This window comes from Schistocerca serialis, chromosome 4 (assembly GCF_023864345.2).
Source record: "Schistocerca serialis cubense isolate TAMUIC-IGC-003099 chromosome 4, iqSchSeri2.2, whole genome shotgun sequence".
Lineage (NCBI taxonomy): Eukaryota > Metazoa > Arthropoda > Insecta > Orthoptera > Acrididae > Schistocerca > Schistocerca serialis.
This window is the reverse complement of record NC_064641.1, coordinates 215,841,522-215,855,705: the sequence shown is the minus strand read 5'-3', so window position 1 is coordinate 215,855,705 and position 14,184 is coordinate 215,841,522.

The window sequence follows — 14,184 nt, the reverse complement described above, 5'->3', positions numbered from 1 at the left end:
AATTCGTAAGGGTAAGAGGGGATGGGAACCTTTTTCTGAACAGCACGTGGCAAGGCATCCCAGATACGCTCAATAATGTTAATGTCTGGGGAGTTTGGTGGCCAGCGGAAGTGTTTAAACTCTCAAGAGTATTCCTGGGGCCACTCTGTAGCAATTCTGGACGTGTGGAGTGTCGCATTGTCCTGCTGGAATTACCCAACTCAATCGGAATGCACAATGGGCATGAATGGATGCAGGTGATCAGGAAACATGCTCATGTACGTGTCACCTGTCAGAGTCGTATCTGGACGTTCTAGAGAACCCATATCACTCCGACTGCACACTCCTCACACCGTTACAGACCCTCCTCCAGCTTGAACAGTCCCCAGCATACATGCAGGGCCCATGGATTCATGAGGTTGTCTCCATACCCGTTCACGTCCATCCGCTCGATGCAATTTGAAACGAGACTGGTCTGACCAGGCAACACGTTTCCAGTCATCAACAGTCCAACGTCGGTGTTGACGGGCCCAGGCGGCGAGTAAAGTTTTGTGTCATGCAGTCATCAAGGGTACATGAATGAGCCTTCGGCTTCGAAAGCCGATATAGATCACGTTTCGTTGAATTGTTCGCACGCTGACACTTGTTGAAGGCCCAGCATTGAAATCTGCAGCAATTTGCGGAAGGGTTGCATTTCTGTCACATTAAACCATTCTCTTCAGTCGTCGTTGGTCCCGTTCTTGCAGGATCGCAACGATGTCGGAGATTCGATGTTTTACCAGATTTCTGATATTCACTGTACACTCATGAAATGGTCGTAAGGGAAAATCCCCACATCACCGCTACTTCGGAGGTGCCGTGTCCCATCGTTCGTGCGCCGACTATAACACCAAGTTCAGTTCGAAACCACTTCAGTCTTGATAACCTGCTATTCTAGCAGCAGTAACCTATCTAACAACTGCGTAGGACATTTGTTGATTCGTAAGGGCGTTGCCGACCGCAGCGCCATATTCTGCCTCTTTACATATCTCTGTGTCTGAATACTCATGTCTAGACCAGTTCCTTTGGCGCTTTAGTGTATGTCCACCCTCTCGTCGGGCGCTAAACGCGTGTGGCCTTTGAGGCCTTGCATGGCGTTCAGTATGGCCTTCCTGAACTCACAGATTCCATACGCCCATGACAGTGTGTGATGCAGACCAGTGCGGGCAGCAGTATCGCGCAACGGCAAACTGGAGTACAGGACAGAAGCTTGCCGCCTTCTAATACCGACACATGTTGGTTGATATTTCTCGTTCTTACACCAAGAAAAAATCTTCTCACAATCAACCAACATTCAAGAAATATTTTTGAATTAACAACCTGCTGCGTAGTTTCTTCTGATATACAAAATGACGATGGCGTTACTGCCACCTGCTTTGTGCGCTCATGCTGAAATGATAATCATTTTCATATCGAAGCGTGTAGTACAGTGCACGCCAGTTTGACGTTTGTTGCCTTCTGCCTTCATGGTATTGCAGTTATAATGGCCAGTATTGTATAAACATCCTAGCTCAGGACCCCCCCTCACCCTTCCCCCCTCCAAAAAATGGACAACATAATATGTATTGACGGTAACGTTTGCCTCGTCTTCAGGGTGGACTAACTTAGGCACAGTTGGAACTGCAAGAGGTGAACCTGCGGCCACATCACTTTGCGTACGTGTTCCTCAGACGAAGAAATCATGATATTTTTTTCGGTTGGTGCATTGTGAATTGGTTTCTTTTGAAGTACGCATAGAGGGCTTCCTGGTGTTGAAGCTTAAAATCTGATCATAGCTAGGGAATCATCTACGTACGGACGGAAAAGGCCGCAGGAAGTTGATGAACGAGTAGTGAACTATATCAAATGTCTCAGAATACAATCATTCTAGCATGCTGAACGTGTTGTCAATGATCGAAGTGTTTGGTGTGAATCCACTTTGATAGTCTGTTAGTATCTCGGTGAATGGTTTTAACTATTGGTTTTAATTATAAGAGAATAAGTACGAACTGTACTTCTTAATTTACGGCTATTGATTCTATCTATTTTCCTTTTACCTTTCTCGAGAGTCAGACAGACGACTTTTGTACTCTAGTCCCTAGGCAAAGTTTTAGTTTTGTCAGTTGTACTGATAATTTTACAATTTTCTCTATTACTTCCTTATCTTTACAAAATAAATAACAAAACAATGTATAATAGCTAGCTAAAAGTTTAAAGAAAAAAATGTGCATTTGGATAGAAGTAAAGCTGCGAGAAATTTATGCGTGACGCTACTGAGAAATGTTACCTCTCGTGTGTCAAAAGGACTGAAGTGATTCGTCAAACAAAATCTGGCGATATCATTGTATGTGTCAATGTTGCACCATATCCAGAACTTTTGAAAAAGAAGTAAACCAATGTGCTGGCCGTTGAAATTACATTGGTTATGAAAATATTTGGCCTAATAATGTGGAATAAAAAATTACTTCATTTTATAAATCTTAACAATGGTAAGGGGAAAGAGAAGGTCTACATCAACATTTATAAATATTAGTAGGAACCTTGCCGGCATTTGCATGGAATGAGCTGTGAAACTATTGAAAAGACTGATCAGGGTGGCTGAATCAGGAAAAAAGCCCGAATCGTCCTTAGGTGAACAGCGCTTCCTACTTTCCAACTATTTTTCTGAAGTACAATTACCACAAGAGACTCAGGCGGTAAAAAGTAGTCCATCCGTAAAGCACTATCTGGGACTGATTAGCATGCGAACAAGAAAACATCAATTTGTTGCTTCAGTCACATTGTATTTTTAAAGTCATCTACGCAGTCCAGTGCAGGACGATACATAATCTTCTTGTCACATTACCGCCTGACAAACAAACGAACCGTGTAAAATGCATTGATACATTAGCTGATGCAAAAGAAATTCGACTTGAGTAAGACGGCATGACCATCAAAACGTATAGCGAACATTAAGATAAAAAAGTGAATCACTGCCCGAAACGATGAATTTTTGAGGGTGTGCAATGAAGTGTATCACAATACTGATGTACTCATATTCTATTAACTTACGGAAAATAAGTCTGAAAGTCTTTGTCACCAGCTGCCTCCAAGTTTCACGAAAGTCAGTTCAAAAATATGTGTTGAAAAGTATGCTCGCAACAGACAGAATATGTCTCTGTGTTTAGTAGATAACTAGCTACAAAACTCGTAAACTTGTGGATGTACCACGAGCTCAGGATCTTACATGATAGTCGAGATTTCACATCACATTGTAAACGAGGGAGAATTACAGGACCAGTTGAATGGAATGAACAGTCTAGTGAGCACACACGACGCTGGAGTGATATACTACAGTATTTATTATTTATTTCACAGACAAGTTTTTGGCTGTGACTGCTATATCAGGTACAAAGACCTTCTTACGTGATGACGACGTGACAGCCGAAAACAGGTTTATGAAATAAGTAATATATGTTGTAGACTATCTCAGAAGTTTCGGGTGTGTTTTCATTCATAAAGTGTAAAATACTCTATCAAGAACTAGCAGAACAGTCAGTCAGCGCAATATGCACTGACATTAAGCCGAAGAAAGACGATAGTAATGTGGAGTAACAGAAATGAGGCTAGCAAGGAACTTAACATGAAAATTGGGGACTATAAAATAGACGAAGTGAAGCAAAATAACAGCAAAATAACACATGATGGACATAATAAGAAGTACATAATAAACAAATTACAACAGGCAAAGAGAGAATTTCTAGCCGAAAGAATTCTACTAGCATCAAACATCGGGCTTAATTTGAGGAAGAAGTTTCTGACAACTTATGTTTGGAACATAGCATTGTATGGAAAGGGATCATGGGCTGTGGGAAAACAGGAAATTAAGAGAATCTAAGCTTTTGAGAGGCGGTGCAATAGAACGATGTTGAAAATTAGGTGGACTGATGAAACGTGAGGAATTATTCCGCAGAACCGGTGAGAAATCAGACATTTGAAAAAAAAGTAAACATTGACAAGAAGAAGGACAATGTGATAGGATATGTGTTGGAAGACATCAAGGAATAAATTACATTGTACTGGGAGGAGTCGTAGAGGGTAAAATCTGTAGGGGAAGACAGAGATCGGAATACATCCCACTTAGATGGTAGGGCTTGTAAGAGGTATGTGCTGCCTGCGATATGTAAGCTATAAGAGAATCTGAGACCAAAGAGCAGTGTTGACTGCAGTACGAACTGTGTAGTAGTAGCAGTAAGTTGTTGTTAGCGAGCAGTCGCCTGTCTGCGCTTGTCAGTCCTGTCTGGTGTATCATGTTGGCTGGGCCGGTCGCGGTGCAGCGATGCCGGAGCCTGAGTATTATTGTATAAGGTAAAAAAGCAGCCTCGCGCATATCTAGTAATATTATGTAAACTCACATGTAAATCTTTAAAAAATGTCCTAATAATAATCTTTGTCTAATTTCTAACAAGCATTCATTTCAATTTTAAGAATTTAATATTTTTTTAATGCATGATCATTCCGATTGTTGCAAAAGAAAAATCATTTGCTTCCTTTCATAAATAACAAATGTATAGGCCAGCATTCCACAGAGCTGTGCCGGAAAAGAGCTATTGTAAGAGCAGATAGTTGCCGACTTTATCGAGGTGAGAATTTTTGCTTTTTATTCAGAATTATCTTACAGGGCCATGACGCAGCACTGCTGTCGTCCAAATTTTACCAGGTTACTGAATTTATTTTTTATTACGAGGTTTAGGAATTTTTCTGTTTCGAGCTTACCTTAAATGAGAAACAAATTTTGTGTGGAGGTTAAATGTGAATGAATTTCTGTACGGAGATTATAAATGGGAACCAATTTTGTTCTGAGCTTACACTAAAATTGGAATCATTAACGAAATAATATTACATATTTTGTGGGGAGGTTACACTTAACATGAATATTATTTATGTTAACATTTTCTGTTGAGAGGTTGCAGTGAATTATTTTACGTGGGGGAGGTTACAGGCTATATTTTTTGTTCTTGAACCGAATTTCCCTATAGTACTAGTCCAATTATTCCCTACAGCAATAAATGGAAGTATGAAAAGCAAACTAATTTTACTGTATGATTGACATTTATTGCAGACAGTATTATAATCCAGAAAATAGGTGAATCCAGCATCTGTAAGAAGCCACGTTTATGTACTTTCATAAAGACTCCAATGAACCCTTCGTGCAATAATTCTTGCAGCGTCCGCTTTGCTCCGTAATTGCGCCACCGTTCCCCGAGATTACTGTCTCAGAGCGACCAGATCTGTAAGGAAACCTGACATTTTATGTTCTATGCACTGGAGGCCAATGAGTTTGAGGAGCAAGAGTAGCTTCTCTCCATAACGTGATCCGTTACATACTTGAATACCTGATCTGTATCTGTAACATTACGCATTTTTTTTTTGCAATTTTGGTCTTGTAGGTAATATTTTGCACAGTATGTCTGTTCGTTTCTCCTGATATTAATTTATCTTCTATTAACTGCACTTACGCTGCAATCGTGTAATGAGGAACTCTGAATAGTGTAAGAGTGTTTCACAAATGATGTACACTTAGGACTACTTGTACAAATTTAGTTTAGTCTATTATAATGAATTTTGTTTTACAAAAATCTTCTAATACCTAGACCTCGTTTACATAAGATGAACGAGAGTAGTAATGTACATGTTTATATTTTCTACCTTCTTCAAGCATTTTCATCTTGTATATTTATTTTGTAAGGCGCTTTTCTAAGGCTACTTTCAGCATCTTTGCTTGTTTACAGACGTGAATATGGTTGTCACTAACACCTGAAACTACCTTGCTACCTAATCTTAATTATCTTAAGTAAATGTAGTCTAGGCATTAAAAGATTCTTTTTTTTAAATTTTAATAAATTACATAAAGACCGCTTTTTTCCATTCCTGATAACGTCAGTCATTACTAATTTTGTTTAGATTCGGAATGTATACCAGTATTGTTACTACTGCATATACTGATTATTAAATTCAATTCTAGTGCCTGACATCAAGGCAAGAACACAGCCTTCGTGTCTTTCTCGGTTCCGCTTCTTAACTGAAGACCACTTTCATTACGAAAATTCATCAAGAAGTACTTGGGAAACCAGATCTCGGACCTGGACACTTGCATTCTGCTGTGCATCCTCTTACGAACAGGCATGTCTTGCGACTACTCTAGACCACTACCGCTCACCTACTTACGGTAGGTCACTCACGTAGTTAACAGGACTAGGACTCCTGAGAGGAAGGGTGTGGAGAAGACACAGCTTAGTCACAGACTAGAGAGCTACCTACTTCTCATTTCCTAAACTCCACAGAAGCTCTCAGACTTACGTACCTGGACAAGCACTCCTCGAGAGAACAGATGAGGTTTCACATTTATTATTATTATTATTATTATTATTATTATTATTACTGTTATAATTTATAGCTGTTGCTCACGGCCACGCTCGCATATCAGTAGTTTTGTTATGATAGGTGATGGTGAGTAGGTAAGCTACTGTACTGCTATATCATCACCTCATGTGTGTGCCTTTTTTGGTAATCATAGATCATGAATTGCAACTTTCTCTCCCCCCTCCCCAACGCATGATGATACTTCGGCATGCACCACATCATTGCCGAGTGGTGCGTAGAGAGACACGGGCAGAGGCGCGCATCTATGCATTATGCTATGAAGTAGCTATATATTATGCAAGGCGTACGTTATGCAACAAAGACTGTGTAAGGACTATATTCATTCTTTTAATCGTATCACGTAACACGTATCAAACAATCCAATAAAGTATTTTCATAAATGTAATACAGATCAAAAGTCAAAGAGTAAATTGCTTTTTCAAAAAGTGACTATTTTACCCTAATTTGTGTAATATTCTTCAAATCAATAAGTATCTTGTGCTACGTGATTTCTGAAGTAGCCTGTGTTCTTCCTCATGGTTCAAACTATCCTCATACGAACTTTCATCGAAATCGGTTCTCTAGATTACTTGTGCAAATGTAGCAAAGAGAGTTACTTCCGCATTTACAATATCAACATGGATAAAACTTTCAGCAACGATTTTTTTTTGGGTGATATTATTTTGATGAAATCAGACCAACACGGTGCCCCAATCTATGCCAATGTTACCCGTGAAAACCCCATAAAGGATATCAGTGAAAGAGATCAGCGTGTTCAAAGATACAGACAGATAACACACTTTTAGTAAAGCTTAATCATGATATCTTTCTTTTTCGTTGTTTGATTTTCATGAACTAAAGCTTTATAATCTCAAGTCAACAGTGGAAACACTGTGAAAATTTCTCTATATTTTGGAGAAGCTTGTTCAAACAGACAAACGCACAGACATGACAGTTTTGCACATTTATTATTATTACTATTATTATTGTTACGATTATTTTATTATTATTATTATTTCTTTCTTTTCTCAGACGTTCTGTCTGGTCAAAAATGCAAAGTGACGCGGACCTTGATCAAGCGTGACTTCCTTTTAACTGTGCGGTATACGTTATATTGCATTTAGGAACTTTCGGGTGATTGAACATGTATCAATAATTACGGATTTCTGTAGTTGTAGATATAAGTTTGGATGTAGCTGTATTGCATTGATGTACTGGTGGATATTGTGTGGTATGACTCCTGTAGTTGATAGTATAATTGGTATAATGTCAACTTTATCCTGATGCCACATGTCCTTGACTTCCTCAGCCAGTTGGATGTATTTTTCAATTTTTTCTCCAGTTTTCTTTTGTATATTTGTTGTATTAGGTGTGGATATTTCGATTAGTTGTGTTAATTTCTTCATTTTATTGGTGAGTATGATGTCAGGTTTGTTATGTGGTGTTGTTTTATCTGTTATAATGGTTCTGATGCAGTATAATTGATATTCATCATTCTCCAGTACATTTTGTGGTGCATACTTGTATGTGGGAACGTGTTGTTTTATAAGTTTATGTTGTAAGGCAAGCTGTTGATGTATTATTTTTGCTACATTTTCGTGTCTTCTGGGGTATTCTGTATTTGCTAGTATTGTACATCCGCTTGTGATGTGATCTACTGTTTCTACTTGTTGTTTGCAAAGTCTGCATTTATCTGTTGTGGTATTGGGATCTTTAATAATATGCTTGCTGTAATATCTGGTGTTTATTGTTTGATCCTGTATTGCAATCATGTATCCTTCCGTCTCACTGTATATATTGCCTTTTCTCATCCATGTGTTGGATGCGTCTTGATCGATGTGTGGCTGTGTTAGATGATACGGGTGCTTGCCATGTAGTGTTTTCTTTATCCAATTTACTTTCTTCATATCTGTTGATGTTATGTGATCTAGAGGGTTGTAGAAGTGGTTATGAAATTGCAATGGTGTAGCCGATGTATTTATATGAGTGATTGCTTTGTGTATTTTGCTAGTTTCTGCTCGTTCTAGAAATAATTTTCTTAAATTGTCTACCTGTCCATAATGTAGGTTTTTTATGTCGATAAATCCCCTTCCTCCTTCCTTTCTGCTTAATGTCAATCTTTCTGTTGCTGAATGTATATTTGTGGCATTGTAATCGCATAAGTGTATTGAGTGCTTCTAGGTCTGTGTTACTCCATTTCACTACTCCAAATAAGTAGGTCAATATTGGTATAGCATAAGTATTTACAGCTTTTGTCTTGTTTCTTGCTATCAATTCTGTTTTCAGTATTTTTGTTAGTCTTTGTCTATATTTTTCTTTTAGTTCTTCTTTAAGATTTGTATTATCTATTCCAATTTTTGTCTGTATCCTAGATATTTATAGGCAACCGTTTTTTCCATCGCTTCTATGCAGTCACTGTGGTTACCCAATATGTAATCTTCTTGTTTAGTGTATTTTCCATTGACTATGCTATTTTTCTTACATTTGTCTGTTCCAAAAGCCATATTTATATCATTGCTGAATACTTCTGTTATCTTTAGTAACTGGTTGAGTTGTTGATTTGTTGCTGCCAGTAGTTTTAGATCATCCATGTATAGCAAATGTGTGATTTTGTGTTGGTATGTTCCAGTAATATTGTATCATTAATTTGTATTATTTAGCATGTTGGATAGTGGGTTCAGTGCAAGGCAGAACCAGAAAGGACTTAATGAGTCTCCTTGGTATATTCCACACTTAATCTGTATTGGCTGTGATGTGATATTATTTGAATTTGTTTGGATATTAAGTGTGGTTTTCCAATTTTTCATTACTATGTTTAGGAACTGTATCAATTTAGGATCTACTTTGTATATTTCCAATATTTGTAGTAACCATGAGTGGGGTACACTATCAAAAGCTTTTTGGTAATCAATGTATGTGTAGTGTAGCGACCTTTGTTTAGTTTTAGCTTGATATGTCACCTCTGCATCTATTATCAGTTGCTCTTTACATCCTCATGCTCCTTTGCAACAGCCTTTTTGTTCTTCATTTATAATTTTGTTCTCTGTTGTATGTGTCAGTAATTTCTGTGTAATGACTGAAGTTAATATTTTGTATATTGTTGGTAGGCATGTTATGGGGCGATATTTAGCTGGGTTTGCTGTGTCTGCTTGATCTTTAGGTTTCAGATAAGTTATTCCATGAGTAAGTGTATCAGGGAATGTGTATGGGTCTGCAATGTAACTGTTAAATAATTTAGCTAGCTGTGAATGTGTTGAGGTGAACTTCTTTAGCCACAAATTTGCTCTTTTATCATTTCCAGGGGCTTTCCAATTGTGAGTAGAATTAATTGCTTGGGTGACTTCATGTTGCAAAATTATCACTTCAGGCATTTGTGGTATCATCTTGTATGTGTCTGTTTCTGCTTGTATCCACCGTGCATGCTTGTTATGTTGTACCGGGTTTGACCATATGTTGCTCCAGAAGTGTTCCATGTCTGTTATGCTTGGTGGATTGTCTATTTTAATGTGTGTGTTATCTATTGTCTGGTAAAATTTCTTTTGGTTTGTGTTGAATGTTTGGTTTTGTTTCCCTCTATTTTCACTTTTTTGTATCTTCTAAGTCGTTTGGCCAATGCTTGTAATTTCTGCTTCTTTTCATCTAATTGCTCTATCGTTTCTTGTTGTGAGATTTTTACCTAACCTTTTTCGTTTTTTTTCTGACATTTCATTTCTTATAAATTGTGTTAGCTGTCCGATGTCTTTTCTCAGTTTTTCTATTTTGATCTGTAGCCTGTGTTGCCATGCTGGTTTTGTGGGTTTCTTCTGTGTGTTGGTTGGTTCTGATCTCCGCCTAGTGTGTATATTTAGTGTAGTGAGTGCTCCTATATAAACCAGTAGTTGCAACTCTTCCATAGTTGTGTTTTCATTTATTTTGTTGTGTATGATTGTGTTGATAGTTTTTATTGTTGTTTCGACTTGTGGGTTATTTGGCGCTCTATGCAAGAATGGTCTAATGTCTGTATTTGTGTCTTTGTATTCTATATACGTCAGCTAAAATATCACTTCTATATCTAACATGTGTGTCACTTCGTGTTCTATTTGTGCTTGTTCTAGTGGCTGTCTTAAGATTTCGTTTTCCTGTGATTGTTTAATTGATGCGTGTTGGTCTTTGTTTGTTTGCTCTGGGATGTTTGAGTCCATTACTGTATTTTCTTCTTCTTCTGATTGCACATTATTTTGTTCCAGTATTTGTTGTACTTGTTGTTTGATGTTTTCTAATTCTGACTGGGGTATCCTGTTATTTTTGATTATTACACGGATCTGATCAGCTAGTCGTTGTTCTGCTAAAAATTTTAATTCTGGGTATCTGGTAATAAATGTTGTGTATACTTGCGATCTGTATCCAGTTGTGTTGGTTCCTAGGTTTGTTGCTTGGTAATAACAGAACATGAGGTGTCGATTAACTTCATCTGACCATTTCATCCTCTGTCTTTGTTTTCTTTCTATTATTATTATTATTATTATTATTATTATTATTATTACTATCATGGGACATTGCAGCACTTACACAATGCGTGTGGGTGATGCAAATGAAAACCTTGAAAGTGCTATAATTTTTTTAATTGTAAAAATGAACACAATTATACACTCCTGGAAATGGAAAAAAGAACACATTGACACCGGTGTGTCAGACCCACCATACTTGCTCCGGACACTGCGAGAGGGCTGTACAAGCAATGATCACACGCACGGCACAGCGGACACACCAGGAACCGCGGTGTTGGCCGTCGAATGGCGCTAGCTGCGCAGCATTTGTGCACCGCCGCCGTCAGTGTCAGCCAGTTTGCCGTGGCATACGGAGCTCCATCGCAGTCTTTAACACTGGTAGCATGCCGCGACAGCGTGGACGTGAACCGTATGTGCAGTTGACGGACTTTGAGCGAGGGCGTATAGTGGGCATGCGGGAGGCCGGGTGGACGTACCGCCGAATTGCTCAACACGTGGGGCGTGAGGTCTCCACAGTACATCGATGTTGTCGCCAGTGGTCGGCGGAAGGTGCATGTGCCCGTCGACCTGGGACCGGACCGCAGCGACGCACGGATGCACGCCAAGACCGTAGGATCCTACGCAGTGCCGTAGGGGACCGCACCGCCACTTCCCAGCAAATTAGGGACACTGTTGCTCCTGGGGTATCGGCGAGGACCATTCGCAACCGTCTCCATGAAGCTGGGCTACGGTCCCGCACACCGTTAGGCCGTCTTCCGCTCACGCCCCAACATCGTGCAGCCCGCCTCCAGTGGTGTCGCGACACGCGTGAATGGAGGGACGAATGGAGACGTGTCGTCTTCAGCGATGAGAGTCGCTTCTGCCTTGGTGCCAATGATGGTCGTATGCGTGATTGGCGCCGTGCAGGTGAGCGCCACAATCAGGACTGCATACGACCGAGGCACACAGGGCCAACACCCGGCGTCGTGGTGTGGGGAGCGATCTCCTACACTGGCCGTACACCACTGGTGATCGTCGAGGGGACACTGAATAGTGCACGGTACATCCAAACCGTCATCGAACCCATCGTTCTACCATTCCTAGACCGGCAAAGGAACTTGCTGTTCCAACAGGACAATGCACGTCCGCATGTATCCCGTGCCACCCAACGTGCTCTAGAAGGTGTAAGTCAACTACCCTGGCCAGTAAGATCTCCGGATCTGTCCCCCATTGAGCATGTTTGGGACTGGATGAAGCGTCGTCTCATGCGGTCTGCACGTCCAGCACGAACGCTGGTCCAACTGAGGCGCCAGGTGGAAGTGGCATGGCAAGCCGTTCCACAGGACTACATCCAGCATCTCTACGATCGTCTCCATGGGAGAATAGCAGCCTGCATTGCTGCGAAAGGTGGATATACACTGTACTAGTGCCGACATTGTGCATGCTCTGTTGCCTGTGTCTATGTGCCTGTGGTTCTGTCTGTTTGATCATGTGATGTATCTGACCCCAGGAATGTGTCAATAAAGTTTCCCCTTCCTGGGACAATGAATTCACGGTGTTCTTATTTCAATTTCCAGGAGTGTATGTCATTATGTGTCATTTTTCTACGTAGTCTCCCTGACGTTAAATCCTCATACCTCTTTCTTCGGAAGTTCATAGATAACACAATGAAAGATATTTTTTGGTCATGGGTGTTGCCAGACATGCACCGCGGTTTTAACCTCTTCATCACTTCTGAAATGCCTGCCTCTCATAGCTTCTTTAAGTGCACCGAACACATGGAAATCACTAGCAGCGAGGTCTGTTGCATAAGGAGGATGTACCGGACATTCAAATTTAACTGCCTGAGTAGTCACAACTGTCTCACTGGATGTATGCAGTCGACCATTGCCATGCTGTCGCAACACTCTTAAAGTCAGAAGTCCTAGTCTTTACTCCTGATTGCAGGGCGAAGTTGATTTTTCAGCATACCTGAATAAGAAGCACAGGTCATCAACACTCTTCTATTCATTTATTGCTGCAAAATTGCTCCATTTGCATCGCAGAAGAGAATGAGCATGACTTTCCCAGCAGACAGCTGAGTGCTGAATTTATTTGGTTTCGGCGATGATCTGTGATGCCAATTCTTGTTTGACCTTTCCTTTTCTGACTGGTGGTAACGGACCCAAATCTCATTGCCTGTAACAATTATTTTCCAGAACTGCATCACCTTCATCATGGAAACGATGCAAAAGTTCTTTACAGTCGTCGACGCAATGGTCTTTCAATTTGGGAGTCAACTGACTGATTTTGCAGACACCATACTGAAATGCAGTACGTTGTAAACAATGTTCAGCGTTGACCAACACTAATCTACAAACCTGTGGCTACTTCGTTCAGAGTTAGGCATCTGTACTCCTTTACATGCGCAACGTTATGGCGCAGCCCGCAAACAACAGAGCGTCTGCAACGATTATTTCTGTCGACTTCCAGAAGGCCTTCGACAGGATCGGTCACCGGTACCTGGTAAAACTTTAACAAGACTCGGTTTTGGCCCCAAATTCACGGAAGTCGTCAAAAAATATCACATCTAGAGTGACAGTAAATGGCTGGTTATCAGCGCCAATAAAATTGGAAAAATCTGCAAGGCAAGTGTGCTCCCTGTCGATGGCTTTATTCACAGTTTCACCAGCTGCGACATGGTCGCGAATTGAACAGTGATCCAATACTGTCAAATGTTTCTTTTTATTCCAGTCTTTGATCACAATATAAATTCCTTCGACGATCACGGGTTTCAGTCACTAACGGCCACTTCACATCTGCAATATAAAAAATATATACACATAGTGGGCAGTCTGGCTTTCAACACAATGCAGCGTTTCATATTACAATATACTATCATACAAACTGGGAAATGTACAGATAAAGTAAGGTAAAGCGTACCTGTTCTACACCATGTCCAAATATGATAAAGCCGTAATGGCATCGTCAAAACATATAAATACACTCAGCACAGCATCGTCACATAGGTCTAAAATATGGTGTGAAATAGGCCACAACGTCCACACAGTCATTTTGCAACTGTCGATATTGTACAAAACCTGCTGAAGTGCAGTAGCTACCAGAAATCTGTTTGCCTATATCCTTCATAGGTGTCTCTACTGAGGGCATAGATGTATTCTTCAGTTACGTAAGAACCATAATCAGATAAAAACACGTTAGATAAAATACATGTAACAGACTGTGTGGACGTTGTGACGTATTTTACACCATATTTTGGATCTATGTGGCGATGCTATGGTGAATGTATTTATATGTTTTGACGATGCCATTACGGCTT